The sequence below is a fragment of the Ixodes scapularis genome, unplaced genomic scaffold (genome assembly GCF_016920785.2).
Source record: "Ixodes scapularis isolate PalLabHiFi unplaced genomic scaffold, ASM1692078v2 PGA_scaffold4__175_contigs__length_147842914, whole genome shotgun sequence".
In the NCBI taxonomy this organism is placed as follows: domain Eukaryota; kingdom Metazoa; phylum Arthropoda; class Arachnida; order Ixodida; family Ixodidae; genus Ixodes; species Ixodes scapularis.
In genome coordinates, this window is record NW_024609879.1 from 56,280,199 (window position 1) to 56,293,496 (window position 13,298).

Genomic DNA, 13,298 nt, shown 5'->3' on the forward strand with positions numbered 1-13,298 from the left:
AGGTGAGGAGAGTGCGTACCTCGTGGACGGTCATGACTGTGGAGCTTCAAGTGTTGCGTGCACTGCGCTTCTACGGCACGGGGAGCTTCCAAGGCATGGTGGCGAGCGACGAACACGTAGCGCGGGACCAAAAGACAGTCAGCGTTGCGGTCCGCGCCGTGTCCGTCGCTATCGTGCGTCGTCTCGGGGCCCAGCGTCGCTGGATCCACTTCCCCGAGACGCCGAGCGAGAGGTTCGACGCGGAGAAGGGCTTCAGGCTGCTCGGCAGGATACCCGGCGTCATCGGTTGCGTGGACGGGACCATGGTCTCCATCGTCGGCCCGTCTAAGAACGACCCCACCGTCACGAAGGCGGCGTACTGGTGCCGCAAGAACTTCTACGCCCTCAACATGATGGTGGTAAGTACACTCATGTTACGTTGTCAAAACGCGCCCCAAATCTGTAGAAAAAAAAAACGTATTGCCGATACGGTTTAAGTATGCCGTTTTATGACCGCGGGCTGTGGGGCCTCACGACTGCGCGAGCGTGTGCTCTACGTAGCATGTGAGCCGTGAGACTCTTCTCCCAAAAATAATACTTGTCTGTTAAAGCTTCCGTAAAAAAAACAACAAAAAAAAACATTATTTTTGTTTCAAGGTAGTTAGTTGTACCTTGCATCCAGGAAGGTGTGTTGACATGCATGTGTCAGACAAAATAACTTAAAAGGTTCTGAAATTGCGACTGCTTTGTGAACCATAAGTACAATGTACTACTTGTGGATTCAGGTAATTACATGTCCATATCTCTCTCACTTTCAGGCGTGTGACGCCGACTGCCGGATAATGTGAATCGACCCACGGTATCCCGGGTCGGTGCACGACTCCTTCGTGTGGCAATTTTCCTGGCTCCGAAACCAACTCGAGCAAGGGCAGCTGCCACGCGACGGCCGGTTCCTGCTTGGTGAGCATACTAAATTCATTCCTCGCGCACACGGTGGCTCCCACTGCTTGAAAGCCACAGTACCACACGTACTGTGCCTGTTGTGAGGCACACAGACACAGCTGCTGGAACTCCTTGAAGTGAGACAACACCCAAAGTTTGGCCATTAATCTCTGTTTATGTCCACATAACTCTCACACTCTGCAGGCTACGAAAGCCACACTACACCAATCTCACGACAGTGATAGACTGCGCAAGGCATGCAATCGCAGTGAGAGTCGCTGTCCGGTTCGGCCCACTCACTGTTACTGTCTGGCTGTACCCTCTTGCTGGTTGGTTTTTGCATGAAGTTGGAGCTCTTTCGCCGATCCCTGGGGGCTCGCCTGGTCGCTTTGACGGTCGTCAGTTTGTACGGAATGGAATCAATTCCTCCTTGGCCACTTGGGGCTCGCCAAATCTGTCCTCGGGTCGTCTCTGTCCCACACACTGGAGTCTTTTCCCTGACCCTCCTTCTTCGGTCTGCCTATATAGCTCCTCCTATTAGACCCTCCGTGTCCCAACAGGACCTGACTCCTTTCCAATCTAACCACCCCCTCTCTTTTCCCCATCTCCAACTCCACCGAGGATTAGGAAAGAGGTTCGTCGAACTGGCGACTTATCCCCTTGCTTGCCAAAGACAAGGCCAGCGTGCTCTGCTCTGCCCGTGCCTAAGGTCACGGCCACACTCCCGAAAGCAACAGAGCTTTTATCTGTCGGATGCAAGGGCCTAATAATGCACTTGTATACAACACAGCACCCCTAAGGAATCGTGACACATCCCATACAACCCACCAGGAAAACACATAGTTACATGAAATAACAGGGAGTTTGCAGGCAAGCTGGTGCTAATTAATTATAATGTAAACTGATACTGTAGTGCAGAAATATTAACAAAATTTTAAAGCACATTTAAGTTACATTATAATTGACATAGTTGCACACAGCTGTTTTTGCTGTTTTCTTGCCTTTCATTTTAAAAAGTAAAGAATGTAATATGTTCCATCCTCTACAGGTGCAGGTGACAGCGGCTACCCCTTGGAGCCTTGGCTCATCACCCCTGTCCCCGGGAACCACGCGACCTCCACCGCTTGTGGCCGGTTTAATAAGGCGCATTCCTCGATCAGGTCTGTTGTGGAGCGCTGCATCGGGCTGTTGAAAAACAGATTCCGGTGTCTGCAAAGGCACCGGGCTCTGTATTACCACCCTTCAACAGCCACCGCCATTATTTCGGCATGTGCAGTGCTCCACAACATCTGCCTTGCATCGAGCGAGCCAGAACCGGAGTCAGACTCCGATCCTGAAGAGTCAGAGTTGGAGTCTGAGCCGAGCTCGGACGGTTCTGAGCCGAGCTCGGAGAGGTCAGCGTCGGCTCCCGAGAGGCTGGCTCCTGCCGGCCCTCCAGTCGGCCTTCCGGTTGGCCTCTCGGACAGGGGGAAGGCTCTGAGGCAGCGCCTTGTCGCCCGGTTTGGAACCCGCCGCAGACGTGCCCGTGCGGAGCGCCGCACGCAAGGAGTCCGCCGCCACGACGGTAGTCCCGACCACCAGGGACACCGTCGGGAAGCCCCTCAGCGCCCTCGCAGCGGTGGTGCCCAGCATGGACGCCGCCAGCGACAGGGAACCTCTCGCCACCACGACTGAGGTCCTGACCACCAAGGACCCCGTCACATCCTTGCCCTCAGTGAAGCCCTCCCCGTGGAAGCCGTAAAGTGCACACTTCGCTTCCTGCTCCACAGTCATGGCCGTCCACAAGCTACATACTCTCTTCAGCTCCTACACCTTGTGAAGTTCGTCGCACAGCCAGCGTGCTGCCTCGGGATACGTGTCGAGTGCATCGCGGTGATATCGATACAGCCTTTTTTTATTTTTATGAGCAGAAGGCACGAGACGCAGTCGACAGTAACAGAAAAGGTTCGCAGGTTTAGTTGCCAGACCAACAGGTCATCTGGATTGCCCCTGCAAAGAACTGAGAATTAATTTAGATTACCTCTAGAAAGAAATGCTTGCCTTAGCAGAAGTTGCTTTCTTAGTTGCTGATTAAACCAGGGATATTGTTGTCGTGGACATTGTTTCATATTACAAATGCTTCAAAGCGTCCTGCCTTCTGCTCCATTTCATTATCTCTTTTATGGCACTTCATCAAAGTTAGGTGATTGTGTTATCTTAAGATAGTGCACAGGTAGTTTGTTCTGAAAATTGCTTTATTTCTTAAAGAAAAACCAACGGAGCCCTGGACTAAGGGCCCCGACCGGGACTCGTCAGTCTCCTAACCTTTTGAAAAATAAAGTTATACCACCACCACCACCCCCTGTGACTTCATGAATAAAAGTGTGACAACATGGAATGTAATATTTCAATCATGGAAGTAAAACTGAGCATTGACTGGAACGTTGTAAACAATGGGGCAATCTGAAGTATATATCACAGATATCTTGTTGAACACTCTGGTCTTATTTGAGCACAATAGTTAAATCTCGAAAGGAAAAACAGTATATATATTCTCTGACTAGCATACCACCATATAAACACTGGACCACTCTGAAAGAATTATCACAGATGTTGCTCCAAACATTCTTATTTGAGCTTTGCAATAGCAAGTTCTCGAAAAATACAAAAATTATTTCTGACTAGAGATTCACCATATAAACACTGGGTCATTCTGAAGAAATATATCACATGTTTTAAGGACAATATGAAGCACATAGTCTCTAGATTGCAAATTGTCAGACATGACAATGCTACATATAAAAAGCATAAAGACCAAGTTCAATGCTTAGGTAAGACAAAATGAATGTAGCTGCTATTGCAACCCATGACTAGACTGCAGGCCTCTTAAGTTCTCAATGAAAAATTTCTCGACACCTGACAGGAATGGAAGAACACTTCCTATAGTTAGCGACGGGTTAAGAATTAAACGGAGGCTCCTCCCACCTCTTCCCACTTCAGCAGAGCAAAGGCTGGAGAGGAGCTTGCTTCCTCTTTACTGTTCGCTCTGCTAAAGTGCAAAGAGGTGGGAGGAGCTTCCACTTCACTGTTAACCTGTTGCCGAGTATAGCTGCCGCTGTTCGTCAAACACGAGACATGGCTTGCTTGGGCATAAATCCGTTGTTGCCCAGCCAATATTTTCTACTTCCTTCACGGGTCATAGCCAAGGAAAAAGGACTAACCGAGCTCTTGGCAATTGCTGTAATCTGACTATTGCGCCAATCTCGGGCTGCAAAATTAAATGTCCGGCTTGGCCTTGTGGATTAAATAAAATAAATAAATAAATAAATGAATCTAATGTTCACTTTCAGGGGGGGCGGGGGTTGTGACTGTGGCCAGGGCTGTGGCCAGGGCTGCGGCCAGGGCTGCGGCCAGGGCTGCGGCCAGGGCTGCGGCCAGGGCTTCGGCCAGGGCTGCGGCCGGAGCAGCGGCCGGAGCAGCGGTGGGGGGGGGGGGGGGGGGGCGGGGCTGCGGGAGGGGCCGGGGCTCCGGGAGGGGCCGGGGCTGCAGGGGGGGCCGGGGCTGAAGGGGGGGGGGGGCCGGGGCTGCAGGGGGGGCCGGGGCTGCGGGCTGCTCCAGCGCCCTGCTGGCCAGCAGGAGGAGCACTTGGACCAGGGTGCTGTGGGTGTTTTCTTGTCCCGAAGCCGCCCTGTCAAGGTTTGCAGAGATCCGCTCCAGGACCTCCAGGAGCTGAAATGGCAAAGGAGTTTCATTAACATTGGGCAGCATATTTCCATACACCCACAGTCTGCCAAGACCTTGCTCATGCCACAACTGTGTCATTCTGCACCATTGTGGACATGCACTGCTTTCTGTGGCCTCGTGGCAGCACCTTGGTCTTAACCTTGTTAGTTGTAAGTGCGTGTAAGGTTAAGTTTGAGCCTGTACCCGGCCTCGGAACTCCCTCTCCTCTGCAGCCTGGTTTACGTTCTGCTGCAGCAGCAGGGCCTGTTGCTCCACGGCCTGGATGGCAGCCGCGTCGTGCCGCTCCTGCTGCGACTGCCGGGGGGAGGGGGGGGGGGGGGGGGGCGCGAGGCATGGTGGGCCGCACCCACGGCCCCCAGCTTTGTCGTTGTGTCTGCCAATAAACCGAGTATGGGTGATGATGGTGCTCATACCTGCACCACTGATGATAGGTCCCAGATGCCCTAGCAAGAGAGCTTACCTCGTGAGGTGGAGGGCACCGGCTCGGCTGCCATCTGGCGCCTGCTGCTGCTTGGCCTCTCCTGGAAGGGGAATTTATAACAACTCGTGAGAACACGCAGCCTTGTCTGTGCTTCCCATTTGTTGACCAAACATTTTGACGAGCATGCATTCTACTCGGAGGAGAACATTTAGAGAATGCCACCTCAGAGGCACTCTCACTTTCTTTTTTTGACAACGTTTCCATTGAGTACCGGGATATATGTCTAGTGCTAGCACATCATCTTCCCAAAAATCACAAGCAAGAAACCATAGGGATTTATTGCAACAGCCAGGGGCGAGGTGGCAAAAATGACGCATGTCCCTCTTTGGGTGTCAAACATTAGATTTCGCACTACATGAACAGATGCAATGTCTTCCGCTAGAGCTCCTAATATTTGCAAAAGGTCAACGTGTTTCTTAAATGCACCCTCATTGATATTCCGCGGTGCAGCGCATTGGTGACCGCTGCCCTGCACTCTTTGTTAACATGATCGTAATGGTTGAAGTACGTACCTGCTGGTCGCCCGGTTCACCGGGGACCCGCACCCCAGGGGCCCCGAGTGCCGAATCTGTGCCCACTAGCGTCAGGATCCTGGCCAGGGACTGCGCTAGTGGGCGCACGGTGGAGCTCCCGCCCCTGGTCCTTCTGTTGATAACGAAAACGACTGAATAAATTTCATTGCACTATCAGCAGACTACAAAGATTACCTTGCTGTCTCGTTGAGCTGTACAGCTCGCTTCCGCGCCTTCATCACGCGCCGGGACCAATGCTCCTTCCATTGCTTGTAGCTCTTGGTTGGAGGCCCCAGCGCGTTCAGGCGCAGAGCGAGCTGCTCCCAAAGACGCCGCTTGTCGTCCCGCGTAAGGGCGGCGGAGAGGTCAGTGGCGTTGCGCGCGAGCGACGGATGCTCACACATGAAGGAGAGTTGCTACTCCTTCTGAGCAGCCGTCACTCGCGCGCTCCTCGTTGGTGCCGCCGACCCCTCCGCTGCCCCCGGCACCCCCGGCTCCTCGTGGTCCGACCCGTCCGACATTTTGGTTTAAAGAAGGCGCGTGGCGCACATCCCGCATAATATTGGAACAACTTTCTCTCCAATCAATTGTTAAATGTATTGCAAAAGGATACAAAAAAGCGGTTTGTTTTAACAACGCCCAAAAGGTTTTGATTGTTTTTCAATACTTTTACCTGTACGAGAACAGATGCGACGGCCAGCGACGCACAGGATTGGTTGCCGTTCCTTCGCTAAACGCAGGAACTGCTCTCCGCGTCGTAGTAAATCCTACCCCGTATCCCGCGCATAGGGACGCCTCAGAGAATGCGTAGCTACTTCCACTCGTCGGTGGTTGGCTCCGGACGTCGCTCAAACGGGTGACAGGTGTCAAGTTTGCGATGACGTAGCGGCGCCTAAGTGGGCAGAGCCGCCACGTGAGTGTTGCTAGGATACGCTCCTCCTTTCCATTACGTCACTTCCATGTACCTTTTCTCAAATGTCCAACCTAGCGATCCTGTAGTGCATCTTGGGTACAGTAGGACACTGGCACGAATCCGCGAAGAGTACTACTGGCCCAAGCTCCCGAAGACTGTTGATTAGTAAACGAGGTCGTGCCACGAATGCCAACAACGCAAGAAAGCACCAATGAAGCCCGCAGGACTGTTGCAACAGACCGCGCCGCCGACCGCCCCGAGCCCACGCAGGGAAATCGGTGGATAGTCGTCGCGACTGGTTAACTCACCTGATACATCGAGACAAAAGCCCCCCATCCGGGACAGCTCTGGAAGTCGCCAAGTTCTTCATTCAGTCCATCATTATCCGTCACGGCGTCCCCTGATTGCGGACCAAGGGGCAGCAATTAGGGCTCAGCTGACTCGGGAAGTTCTTCGGCTCAGGCACACAAGCCACCGACGAACCATGGCGTACCACCCGCAAACCAACGGGCTTACGGCTCGGTTCAACAAGACCCTCGCCGACATTATTTCCATGTACGTCTACGCGGAGCACAAGACGTGGGGACGAAGTTCTGCCGTACGTAAAGTTTGCTTATAATACCGCAGTTCAAGAAACCACCGGAGTGACACCATTCCAGATGGTGCATGGCAGAAAAGTGACGACAGATGCTCGACTCGATACTGCCCCATAAGCCATTTGCCGATGGCAACGTAGACGCCCAGGTGATCAGACAGCGAGCAGAGGAGGCGTGCTATCTAGACAACCAGCGGATTTAAGACCGACAACGTGTCGACGCTAGAGGGTACAACCTCCGCCGACGTGACGTTCATTTTCCACCGGGAGACAGAGTGTGGCTGTGGACGCCGATACGACGCCGCAGCCTTTTGGATAAGCTCTTAAAGCGCTACTTCAGACCGTACTAGGTACTCCGTCGCCTCGGAGACCTGAACTACGAGGTGCTTCCAGTTCGAACACGGTCATCAGGACGCCGCCAGACACATTCCGAGGTGGTGCACGTCGTGCGTCTAAAGACGTTTTATGCTCCATAGGACGTTCAGACGACCCCTGCAGTTTACTGTATGCTGTTATTTGATTCAGCTCTGTGGTAATTTATTTAAGGTTGCATTGGGGCGAGCCACATTTCAAAGGGGGAGTAATGCCGTGTGCATGGTCGAGAAGGAACGCTTTTCCGTACATTTTGAAGATTCATGTTTATTCTCACCCCGGGTATAAAAGATTAGAAAGACAGAATGACGTTGCCTAGTCAGTCCCGCCCTAGCTCAGTCCCGAACATCCTAGGTCGAGTGTTTGAGATGCCGAGTGTAGGGGATAAGGAGCTGACTGTGGTCTTGCCGACTCATGCTTCTAGATTCTCCCGACGACGAGGCACATTCACTCTCGCGCTATCAGCTGTCACACCGACAGACCGTCTCTCGCTGTTGCTTTCTCGACGTTTGTTCTTCCTCTCGTTTATGGCACAAGTTCGCCGATGAAGCTTTTATTTCCTTCTCTTTATTCATTGTCTCGTCGCCTTCATCCGTGCCAATATGACGAAACAGTTGGTCTTGCCATCATCCTTAAACTTTTATAAGATGGCGTTGTCCACTCTTTTGTGCGGTCAGGAAATGTATCGAAACGAAGGAAGAAATATGTCGTTTGGTTTTTCCAGTGGCGTTAGCGTGGACAGTTCCCTGGAACTTTTAACTTTTTACAGCTTAAGCAAACATATGTTACGTTTGAAGGGGACCGTTATGTCCAGAGGAAGGGCATTTGTACTGGGTCCTGCGCGGCGCCACTTCTGTGCGATATATTCTTAAAGGGGGGGGGGGGGGGGGTGCAATGATTTTAACACTGAACGAATGTGCAGCTTGTATTTTTTATATTGTTTACTTCGGCATAAGTAAGAGAAAAAGTGCTATAATACCCCGAAATACCTCTATTTTGTTGCTTAATCGCCAAATAAAAAACACTTTTTTTCACAACCTGCGGCCACATGGTGTCCGCAAATGGAACCTGTGGTGTGACGTCATTCCGAGTGGTTTTTGTAAGTGACAGTGTTAGGCTATTGTAAGCTTGATTTAAGGTTAAGTTTAAAAAAAAATATTGTTGTTTAGGCATGCAGAAACGCTTCAAAAGTCTAATATTGCCGCTAAAAGATTTGTGGCGCCATCTACCGCAAGTCAACCAAACCTGCCGTCGCCGTCATCCGTCGACGCCCGAGGCGCCTACGGCGGCTACACGAGCAACCCGGACGTTTCGTCTTTCTCTCGCTCGACGGAGCGCGTTGGTCGTTGTCCGTAGTATCGTGGTATCGTTATTGTTCCTGGTGTCTCGACCTCGACTTCGACTGCCCGCCGCGTCGACTGCCCGCCGCACAAGTCCAACTGACTTACTATACACAAGCATCTTGCGCTCGACGTCGCTCAGGCCGTCCGCCCATGCCGCCATGTTGGCCGGGAATCGACGGGAGAACGGCGAGCCTGGCGAGCCGGCGAGCGCTGGGGAAACGGAAGCCAGAAGCACTCAACCGGAAACCAACGCCACTCCGAATGACGTCACAGTCGAAGCTGGTGCCGCTTCAATGTTGAGTTGAGGGGTGCCAGAAATACCAATTTCTTTTTTTTTTTTTTTTTTATGAAAACTAGGGCAAGCAGGAAAGAATAGTTTTCGGTCCTTCGTTTTATATGTGGCCGGGATCAATTCCCGCAATTAATTAGCCAAAGTCCGCAAATTGTTGCACCGCCCCTTTAAGGGGCTGCGACAACGCGATCTTTGAAGAGCTGGGAGATGATAGCAAGACTTGGATTTTTAGATATGTAGACGATTATCTTATCTTCAGTTAGGCAGCTGAGGCATCCCTGGTGGAGACGTTTCTGAGATGATGCCTATTTTCGGAGCATGCGCGAACGGGCTGACGTTTACCTCTAAGACACCGACTGAGGGCAAGTTACAATTTTTAGACCTTAAGCTTAGATTTCTGGAAGAACACATAAGTTGGGTTTATGAGCCCAACTTATGTGATCCAAGAAAGCTATCCTGAGGCTGCCATTCGGGTGGGCTCACTCTAACTTAGCTAAAAGGGGCATCGCCAAAACATGCTTAGAGGCCGCTCTGAAGAAATCTTGCAGGCATTCCATTCAGGAAAGTTTTACGCGACAGATCGCAAAGCTGCAAGAGGTAGGCTTTCCGGAAAAAAACAAAATGCTTAACCGAGGTCGCGGAAAGCTTTTTAAAAAGCCTCAGAGGAATAGAAAAACCCGCTCCCGAGAGACCTCATTTGAGGCTTGCGGTTATTCTATACTTACACGTTGTATCACATAACTTAAGAAAATTGTCCAACGTTTCAACGTTCCTGTGGTTTTCTCAGCTCCAAATCGGATGGTTAGACACTGCCACAACATCAACAACACCAGGCAGCAGTTTGATCCTTCCAGCAAAAAGCACAGAACTAAATTTGCTGACTGTTCCTCAGGAGTTGTTTATAAAATACCTCTGTCGTGCGGCGCTGTGTATAGACGCTTTCAGCGCGCGCAAAATCGAGCCGCCATAGCCGACCTTCTCTTGTCTTACCGAGATGCCGAGCCACTGAAGCGGGCGTTGACGAGTCTCCACAAGGGCCTATGCTGGGGAGAAGGACACAGTAACACTTCACATGGCAATAACCTGTCCTGCTGTGGTAATGATGAAGTGGAGCGAACGGAATAAGAGGGAAGAAAAACTGAAGGTCGGTTATGGCGGCGCCCATGCACAGCTGCCTGAAAGCGTCTATATGGCCACATGGGCAGATGCGTGAATGACCGCGCCCGCGAGCATGCGGCTGCCACACGAGCCAGCCCGTCTGGTCATCTTGCCATTCATTACAACAGGTACCCATGCACGCCTGTTCTACATGAGATTATGATTTTGGCTCGGTACCACGATAGAACTAGCAGGGAGCTGCATGAAGCGTTAGAAATCCGGGATAAGGGTGCAGATTGTATGAGTGAAGCGTCACTTGCCCTATTGAAGAAAGAGTTTGAACATATTAGACATGCACTGCATCGACACGATGATTAAAAACACGTTGGTGTGGGCCTATATTATGAATGTTTTCTTTTCCGAATAAACAACAGTTGCGAGTGCGCTTTGTGTTTCTTCACTTTGTCTAAGACATTGTCTGTGTTTTCGGTGCTATTACTTTTTAAAGTGTATAGCAAGCGTCGCTGTCAAAATGCAGGCGCAAGCACGTGCCCTTTTTTTTTATCTTACAAGTCAGTTTACGTTTGTCGGTTTTACATTAACTTTTTTTAAATTATTATAAGTCCACAAAAGACAGGAAGTTACGTAACTTAGGGCACCTTTCCTGAAATCTGTCCTGGCAGAGATCGAATCCACTCCAAAGCTGCACGACCTGTCCTGTAGTTTGAGACAACAATACACTCCTAAGTGGCCATTGAACTATAATGACGATATGACCGGTCGCCGACACCGTATCGCTTTTGCGTAACTGTATATGAGCACTTGACGTGACACCAAAATGCCATAAGATAATAAAAGAAAAACTGTCGAACAGGTTGAACCTTTTTTCCGTTTCCCAAAGACAAGGACATAAAAAAACGCACTAATCCCATTTCCGTTTACGACATTTCAGAGACAAACGGGCAAAAACCGTGCGAGTGTAGCAATAGCCCGCTGAAGTGTTTCGCTAAGTGCGGCTGTCTAGAAGAATTATGGTCTGGCAACAAAGACCTGCGACGTCTGTCTTCCGCGTCATTCAACGTCTGTCCATGTTCTTGGAAAAGAGCTCAACAGAAAATGAGATTTATTTTTATATCGGTTGCGGTATCCCCCAAGCTCACAGATGTGGGGACTTAGCCGCTAAGCCTAACCGCGTAACCGATAAAAAAAATAATAAAAGACAACCTAACACACGTGGTGTGTATTCTAAACCGGCGGGCGCGTGCCACCTTTCGGCAGAACAATGCAGAACTGGATTTCGGTTTCTTTCTTTTCTTTTTTTCAAACTACTTGGATCAGTGTCCGCTATGCTCATGTGTACTTTATAAAGGCTACGTTTTGTTTTTTATAGGTTTTATGTTAGATGCTTACGTCAAACAAGGACGGAGGTTCCGTCTGGTTAGACCACGGCGGATGTCTGGAGGGGTCTACCGCTTTTAAAGGCAGCATCTTAGTTTCTTTTTGTACGGTCCCACGGCAGTGGCTCATTGTGTCTTCTGCTATTCACCGTCGTCTGCTTTTGGGCAAGTTCAAGAAAGGAAGCTGCCCCCCCCCCCCCCCCCCCCCCCCCCCCCCCCCCCTCCGCGTCTCCAAAACGTGTCGCGTTTCCGGTTTCGGTTGGTCTTTTCGTGTTTCTTTTTTTCGCCTTTTCTGTTTTGAATTTCTTGATAGTTTCGATATTTTGATGGTTTGTCAGTCGTACTCTGCCGGAAATCGAGAGGAACTTCCTTTACTTTGTTTCAATTTAAAACGAGCCTCACGTTTCTATGCTGTAAAGCTGCATCAGTGTGATTTAAACCCCTCATTTGTTTTACATCAATCCGGAGAGGAAGTCATCTGCTTCTTTTGCAGGGTTTGCGGTGCCGTCCAGAGCGACGCAGGATTCTGATTGGCTCTGGTTGAAGGATAGTGGGTAGGCTTAAGGCCCGTTCACACTCTTGCGACTGCTTGCAACCTCTTAAACCTGGGTTCCTTAAAACTTCTTAAACCAGAGAACACACTGGCGCCATCTATTGGGAAGCAGTGTAAACTCGGCGGTCCCGGCATATTTTTTTTTATTTCTCGCGCAATATCCTTTTTTTTTTTTGGCTTGAAAAACTTTTGTCAATGTTATAAACGAGCCTTTCTATGGGTATTACGCACATTTGACCTCGGAAATCCCGCAAAAACCTTCGCTTTTGTGAAATGCAGTTCTAGGGTCACCGCATAGATGGCGCCACAATGTCAGTGTGTTCCCTCATTCTAGAAACATTTAAGAAGTTGTAAGAGATCTCGTCTCTCTCAGTCGTACTCGGTCGCAAGAGTGTGAACGGGCCTTTTAAGGTCTACCCACCATCCCTTCAAGCAGAGCCAATCAGAGCTCGGCGTTCTGACTTCACCCACAGCCCCCTGCAAAAGATGCAGACGAACTTCCGCTCCAGGAGGAAAGAAATGGTTCTCATTATTAAAATGAGACTTGGGTAGTAACGGGTTACAAGTAACGCGTTGCTGTAGCTTCGTTATCTTTTTTGTAGCTTTACATCGTAACCCGTTACATTTCCGAACTGTAACCTATACGTCGTGCAAGTTCGCCAGGTCGTTGCGCACCCTGCGCGTTTGATTACCCCCAAATAAGCCCATGTGCTTTTGTTTCCGCCGACCTCAACCAGGGACGGCGCGAGCTTGGCAGCCTCGTCATCGCTCGCTCCCTGCGCATTTTTTATGCTGCCCTTCTATCGAAGTGCCCTGCTCGCGCCCGGATGAGCCAAAGGCTGATTTTGGAACACTTATTACTTTTTCTTGAAGTAATCATGAAAGTGACAGCATTAATTTCTCGTTACTTTTCACACAAATTTCTTGAAGATTAAGGTGTCATAGAACGAGTACAACGGCCATTCCTCGCACTTTCCAGATGATGTGTTCCGCCATTTCGAGTTTCATGTTCGCCTTGCGAACGTGACAACTGTGACTTGTGAATGCGTAGTAGAGGTAACACTAGTTGGGGAAAGGCAGGGACGTGTTCACCATCAA